This window comes from Nomascus leucogenys, unplaced genomic scaffold (assembly GCF_006542625.1).
Source record: "Nomascus leucogenys isolate Asia unplaced genomic scaffold, Asia_NLE_v1 001694F_27417_qpd_obj, whole genome shotgun sequence".
Classification (NCBI taxonomy): Eukaryota; Metazoa; Chordata; class Mammalia; order Primates; family Hylobatidae; genus Nomascus; species Nomascus leucogenys.
This window is the reverse complement of record NW_022096140.1, coordinates 19,601-27,413: the sequence shown is the minus strand read 5'-3', so window position 1 is coordinate 27,413 and position 7,813 is coordinate 19,601. Positions and strand designations below refer to the sequence as shown.

The 7,813-nt window shown below is 39.1% G+C and overlaps 1 non-coding gene across 1 annotated transcript; it reads left to right on the top strand.

Annotated features, from left to right (window-relative positions):
- Window positions 1-6,405: 6,405 nt before the first annotated feature.
- Window positions 6,406-6,478, top strand: TRNAM-CAU. The gene has a single exon. It is a non-coding gene; the product is annotated as a tRNA-Met (tRNA).
- Window positions 6,479-7,813: the final 1,335 nt, after the last annotated feature.

Here is a 7,813-nt window from a genome sequence, read left to right as displayed (position 1 = left end):
CGAGGCGGGCGGATCACGAGGTCAGGAGATCCAGACCATCCTGGCTAACACGGTGTGAAACCCCGTCTCTACTAAAAATACAAAAAATTAGCCGGGCGTGTTGGCGGGCGCCTGTAGTCCCAGCTACTCGGGAGGCTGAGGCAGGAGAAATGGCGTGAACCCCGGGAGGCAGAGCTTGCAGTGAGCTGAGATCGCGCCACTGCACTCCAGCCTGGGGGACAGAGCAAGACTCCGTCTCAAAAAAATAAAAAAAAAAAAAAAGATCAGGAACAAGACAAGGATATCCACTCTTGCCACTTCTATTTAACATAGTACTGGAAGTGCTAGCCAGAGCAATTAGGCAAGAGAAAGAAATAAAAGACATCCAAATTAGAAAGGAAGAAGTTAAGTTGCCCCTGTTTGTAGATGACATAATCCTATATATAGAAAACCCTAAAAAATTCACCAAAAATCAAAACTGTTAGAAATAAAAAACAATTTCAGTACAGTTGCAGAATACAAAACAACATACAAAAATCAACATACAAAAGCTAGCATTTCTATACACTAACGGCAACCTAACCAAAATAAAAATTTTAAAGATCCCATTTACAATAGCCACAAAAAATACTTAGAAATAAATTTAACCAAGGAGATGAAAGGTCTGTATACTGAAAACTATTAAACACTGATGAAAGAAATTGAGGAAGACACAAATGGAAAGATATCCTGTGTTTATAGATTGGAAGAATTAATATTATTAAAATGTCCATACCCTCTAAAGTGATATACAGATTCAGTGCAATCTCTTTCAAAATCCCAATGACATTTTTCACAGAAATAGAAAAAAAAAACCCTTAAAATTCATATGGAAGCACAAAAGGCCCCAAATAGCCAAAGCAATCTTGAGCAAAAACAAAACTGGAGGCATCATACTACCTGAATTTAAAAATATACTACAAAATATATAGCAATCAAAACAGCATAGTACAGGTGGAAAAACAGACATAAAAACCAGTGGAACAGAATAGAGAGGGCAGAAATAAATCCACACATTTATAGTCAATTAATTTTTGACAAAGGTGCCTAGAACACATAATGAGGAAAGGATAGTCTCTTCAATAAATTGTGTTGGGACAACTGGATATCTACACACAGAAAAATGATAGGAGGTCCTTATCTCATACCATATACAAAAATCAACTAAAAATTGATTGAAGACAAACATAAGATGTGAGACTCTAAAAATTCTAGAAGAAAAATATGCGGAATGCTCCATAACATTGGTCCGTGCAATGATTTTTTTGGATATGAACCCCCCAAAAGCAAAAAGACAAAAATAGATAAATAAGATTACATGAAACTAAACAACTTCTGCACAGCCCCCCCCCCCAAAAAAAAAATCAACGGTGAAGAGACAACCGATAGATGGGAGAAAATATTTGCAAACCATACTTCTGTAAGTGGTTGATATAAAAAATACATAAGGAACTCAACTCAATAGCAAGAAAACAAATAACCCAATTAAAACATGGAGAAAGGACCTTAATAGACATTTCTCAAAAGGAGACACATTGCCAACAGGCATATGAAAAGTTGCTTAATGTCATTTATCATCAGGCACATGCAAACCAAAACCACACCTGTTACAATGGCTGCTATCAAAAAGGCAAAAGGAAAAGGTGTTGGCAAGAATGTGGAGAAAAGAGAATCCTTGTACATTGTTGGTAGGAATGTAAATTAGTGCAGCTGTTTTGTGCAGCAGTTCCTCAAAAAACTAAAAAGAGCACTATCACAGGATCCAGGAATCCCACTTCTGGGTTTATGTTCAAAAATCGGTCTATTGAAGAGATATCTGCACGCTCATGTTCATTGCAGAATTACTCCTAAAGTAGCCGAATCAACCTAAGCGTCTATCAACAGATGAATGGATAAAGAAAATATTACAACTGCACAATGAAATACTATTCAGTCTTTTAAAAAACAGAAATCCTGTCATTTTCGATGTCGATGAACCTGGAGGGCATTGTGTTAAGTGAAATAAGCCAGGCGCAGAAAGACAAATACTGCACGATCTCACTTAAATGTGAACTCTAAAAGAGTCGAACTCATCAAAGCAGAGAGTAGAATGGTAGTTACCAGGGGCTGGGGGAGGACATGGGAGGTAGGAAATGGAGATGTTTGTCAAAGGACACAAAATTTCAGTTAAACAGGGGGAATAAGTTCAGATCTACTATACCGTATGGTGACTACAGTTAATAGTAGTGTATTCTATACTTGATAATTACTGAAAGAGTAGATTTAAGCGTTCCCACCACACACACACACTAAGTAATAGATATGTTAATTAGCTCGAGTTAACCATTCCACAATGTATGCATACATCAAAACAGCATGTTGTACATCATAAATATATACGTTTTGTATTTGTCAACTAAAAAAATTGTAAAAACAGGTATTTAATGCTCATCTCAAAATATAAAAGCCTGCGATGCAAAGGGTTTCTGTGGTGTAGTAGTTACCACGCTGGCCTAACACATGAAAGGTCCTCTATTTGAAACCCAACGGAAACAACAGGTTTCTCAGGTCTCCCAGAATCCGACCTGGAGTGGCCGCTTCTTCCCGGGAGTCCAGAGCTGCAAGGAACAAGTGATAATCCCGCCTCTTTTAAAAGAAAGATCGTCATCCTGGGATAGCTGTGCCAAATTAGCAGGCCGCTCTGGGCGGGCGCTCCCCAGCTGGGACGTGCTCTCTTCTCTCCCTGAAAATCTGGAACGTGAAATCTTACAGCACCAGACTTTTCCAGTGCCCACTTTCTCCTGGTTACGTTTTTCCCGTCTCCCTCGCAGAGGAATAGCCATCATGCTCTTGCCCCTGGCCATTTGTGAGTAGACTCGCTTTAAGTCGAGTCCTGGTTCCCCATTAATAATCGAGACATTTCCTTTGTTCTGAGCCTCCAGAATTGGTGGGTAATCGCGGCACATCTACTCCTGAATAAAGGAAAGGTCAGAAAGTTTTGCGGTAGGTAACGAATGAGCTCAAGTGGTAGAGTACTCGCTTAGCATGTGAGAGGTAGTGGGATCGATGTTGTCACTTGGGGCCCCATGTCCATTCAGTACTACATGGAGAATGGCTTCATTAGTCACCTGTCGAAGAAAACGAGGAAGCACCAACCATCTTGAATGCTTCACTGGTAAAAGACCTATGGGCATAAAGAAACAGTGCTAATAATAGCCCCTAAACGTTCAGCGCACAGTACCCATTTTCTAAGTTGTTTTCTCTTTATTCAGAGGAAAGAAGAGAGACCAAGAGGGTGGGACATACCCAATTGTTCCTTTTCTCTCCTTTCTGCAGCTTGACCCAAAATGCAGCACAGCTCTGGAAAGGTAGGGCAGAGCAGGATAAGTAAAACCCCAGCTTGCTTTCTGGTCAGGGCGCTGTAAAGTGTAGTTCCAAGTAACCGGAAAGTCCTGCTGATAGTGTGGAAAGCAAAGACACAAGTGGTTTGTCAACTCACCGAGTGCACCCCTGAGTTGCGAATATGTAGCTGTAAGGAGCAAAACCAAATACGGAAAGCTTATTTTTTTCCCAGTTTAAAAACTTGTTTTGTGATTCTACTTTAGATATCTTGAATAGGCAAATTCATGCAGACAGAAAGAATAGAAGTTGTTGGGGAGAGGGAAATGTGGAGTTATTGTTTAATGGGTACAGAGTTGCTGTTTGGGATGATGAGAAACTTCTGGAAATGGGTAGTGGTGATAGTTGTTCACACTGTAAATGTACTTAATGCCACTAAATTGAACACTTAGAATTTTGAATGTCAAATGGGTTATGTATATTTTACCGCAATAAGAAAACACAAACTCTTGTTCTTTCTTTAATTTAGCACATAGTCTCATCATCTGTTTTTCTCCACACCAGCTCATCTCATCCTTCTATTCATTTGACAAATACTTAGAAATGTCTAGATTTATTGTTCCATTCATCAGACATTAATTCAGGATCTCTTCTGTGCCACACAGTTTCAAGACTTCTCCCTCAAATGTGTACACCAATGTCTTGACAAACACCATAGATCTTTCCTGCACAACCTCTCCAGAATCTTTTTCTTACCTTTCACTCATGTATCTCTTGCCCATTCTACCACATTTATGGAGGATGTAGTCTGCACCACAAAGCATAATGGGCACTGGAGCCACGGAAAGACTCATGCTGTTCACTTCAGAAGCTGACGGAATAAATGTGAATAAACCTCAATTCTTTAATCTATTTATAAATTCTTTCCATTTCTCTTCAATTACAGTCCTCCTATTCCCAAGCTCTTTGACATCCAACACTAAACACCTATTTCTTAAATGTTAATTTGATTATGTAAGCTGTCTGGAATTTTTCCAAGGGTTCTTAAGTCTCAATGTTTTCCCAATCATTATCTCCATGTGCACAGGCATTTCAATTACTACTTCCTTTCATTTTATAAACAGGCACACACACAAGCAGTCACACGTGCACTTGTGCACTATGCATCCCAAGTGAGCAGGCATGTTTCCTCACACAGGAATTCCTACATCTATGCATGTTCCTTCAAACTTACATGCATTCTTCCTCATCTGCATCCTTCAAGGTTCGTATTTATCCCTTTACTACAAGCTGATCTTTTAATCCCCATGGTTCTTGTCTGTAATACTTTTGTGATTTTTGCTGTTTTCTTATATGATGTGAATATGTGAGTTCTATATGATGTAACTTAAAAAGACTTGAATCTATGTATGTGTATATATATAAATCTAACATAAATATATTTTATATATCTTATAAATCTAAGATATATACATATCTTAAATATCTTAGATACATTTATCTTAGATTTAGGAAGTCTGAGGGTTTCCATAGTGTAGAAGTTATCTCACTCACTTGCCTAACACCAGATGAGGCCCTCAGATAGAAAGACAGATGTTACATAATTATAAAGCATCTATTCACCGAAGGGATGCAACTGTCCTAAATATGTCTGTTTCTGGCCACAGAGCTTCAAAACTTGTGAACAAAATGGATAAACCAGAAAGAAAATAGAAAAATCCAATTACTGTTGCAGACATTAACACTCCTCTCTCAGTAATTGATAGATTCAGGAGAAAACAAATCAGCAAACATATTAGAGAATAGAACAACACCATCCACCAATGGATCTAATAGACTTTATAAAGCAAAATCACAACTTATGTAGAAAGATGAGCCAAAAAATCAAAGAAAAGCAAGATCATATTTTAACTAGGAAATCATGAATGGTCCGAGTGCAGAAAAGTGACATTATTGAAACTGACATTTCTGAAACAGTTACTTAAATAGCAGGAAGACTGATAACGGCGAATCTGTAAGTGAATCTTTCCTTGTCCACATTTATCCTACCTTTTCTCGAGGTCTGGGCTGGCCAAATTTGTCCTGAAATTCCTGGGCCTATTACAGTGTCTGGCACAGAGCATCTCTCCGGCAAATATGTACTGAATGAGTAGAGAGGACTGACGGATTCAAAACAGACCTGCAAGAATAATGTTCAGTATTTGGCAAATCACTGAATGTGGTATTTGAAGGAGGACAATGAGTTAAAGTTGACTTGGAAATCTAGGCCCAGGAGGAGGTTGAGAATTAGATATTTGGTATATGAATGAATGGACTACTGTGGAGAAAAACAGGCAGAGAGATAATGAGCAGGAGCAGAGAAAAGACTCACCTTTTGGAATCTAAAATAAATCTGCTTCTCAGTTCAGGCTTTGCCACCTAGCATCTCTGGCATCTTAGAAACAATAATTATATGAGCCTCCATTACATCTAGAAAGTGCACATTAGGATACATCGTTTTGTTAGCAAAATTCAATTGGACTATGTAAACGCAAGAAATCTCATAGTATACTTAATAGCACGCAAGAAAAAACAGGGGTAAAAACCAAAGAGGGTACCATTATAAGTATTTTGTGGTTTTTTGTAGCGTCGATGTCTTCAGTCATGTAGGTGCAAGTGGAGATATGAAGGAAGACAGTAGTATGATCAAGAGACAGGTTTGATGACTATTTCTTCATTCATTTATCCAGGTGGTCAGTGAACTATCATGAACTGAGAACCTCCTGTCTCTTTTCAACAGAGGAGACCATGGAAAGTGTCAGAGTGACTAAGGTTTCTGCGGGAAGGAAAAGGGAAAAAGAGCAGCAAAAGGCAGGTACAATTGATCCTGGTAACGCAGAACCCAGACGGTCCTATGAAATACTGGAAAGGCGTAGACTCCTTTGGTCGTGGGTATGAAATCTTCCTAGTGCAGCATTGATTGATACAGTAATTTTCAAGTAGGACTGATTGTGGTTTTTGAAAGCTGAAACCGTAAAGCGGTGGGAAATACACTTCGACAAAGTGGATGTTGCCCAGGCTTCACTGTAAGCCCTCTTAGCGCAGCTGGCAGCGCGTCAGTCTCATAATCTGAAGGTCCTGAGTTCAAGCCTCAGAGAGGGCAACGCTTTTGCCATAGAAGTTGGATACGCTAAATATCGGAACGCAAATGTTATAGCACATAAGGATTTCAAGACTGACCCAATATTTGTAAAAAATGGAAACATAATTTAAGTTTTCTTGTTTTTTCCACTTTCCAGTGGTTTGAGTAAAATGAGTGGTGAAAACAGAAGAGTAGATTACACCAGAAACTACAAGCTATGTCATATAATTGGTCTTTCTAGCTGACACAGGAAGCAGGGGAAATTTCTCTTCCAACTTCCCGTTCTCAGGGTCACCTAACACTAATTATTGGGTGGATGGGTGAAGTCATTTATTCTTTTAATCATCCAACAAATATTTCTTGAACACATATCTTGTTAAGAGACTGTTTGGGGTCAAGAGTGAATACAACGCAAACATTCCTACCTCTGTGAAACTACATCCTAGTCGGGAGGAGTGGGGAGAAAGTGTATAGAGCACAAATATTCCTACCATTGCGAAACTACATCCTACTTGGGAGGAGTGGGGAGAAACAGACAGGAAACAATCAAAAATATGTAAGAAGTGATTTGACGATGTCTACTGTGAGGGAATCGCTAGGCAGTAAAGGGTTTGGGAATGTGCAGGTGGCACATTCAGTTTTCAGGAGGACAATCAGGGACTCTGTCACCTTGACAACTTTAGCGTGGCCTTCTAGTCTTCTTGCCAGAACACTTGTGCCCGTGTTTTTCTAACACTGTCATAAGAGTACTTTTACCTATTAAGGCAACTGGGGGTTAGGAGAGCTTTTGCACAGAAGGCTAGTTGGCTTCGTTGGAAAACTGATGATACATGAGGACTGGGGTTGTCAATCCCTCACATGTTTCTTCATATGAAAAATGAGGACTGTGGGATTCCCTGGCTGGTTCTCAGCACCTAAAGATGGCTCTGGGCAATAGGAACTGCTCAGTATTAGCTACTGCTTTGGTTGCCTTCTCCCTGTGGAAAGCTGGCCTCTCACACTGAATTTGTATCACAGGCACTCATGAGGGCCTTGACTGTATCAATATCTGATGAGAGACTTTAGTGCAGTTCTGTTGTCATGGCTCATTTGCTCATTTGGTAGCTAGCATCCAGCTTCTTGTGAACATTAAAATAAAATAATATAAAATCGATTATGGAGGAATAGAATACAGATACATAGTAAGGTATTATTTTCCAGACAAAATGGATTTGGATAAAAGAATCTAATTAAGAATTTGTCCATGGTTCTTTTAAAATTCCTTTGAATTTTTTTTTTTTTTTTTTTTTTTTTTTGCCTGTCTTTCAAGTCTCCAATTTTTGTCACCCTTCTCCCATCAGGTCAGAGAGATAGCCA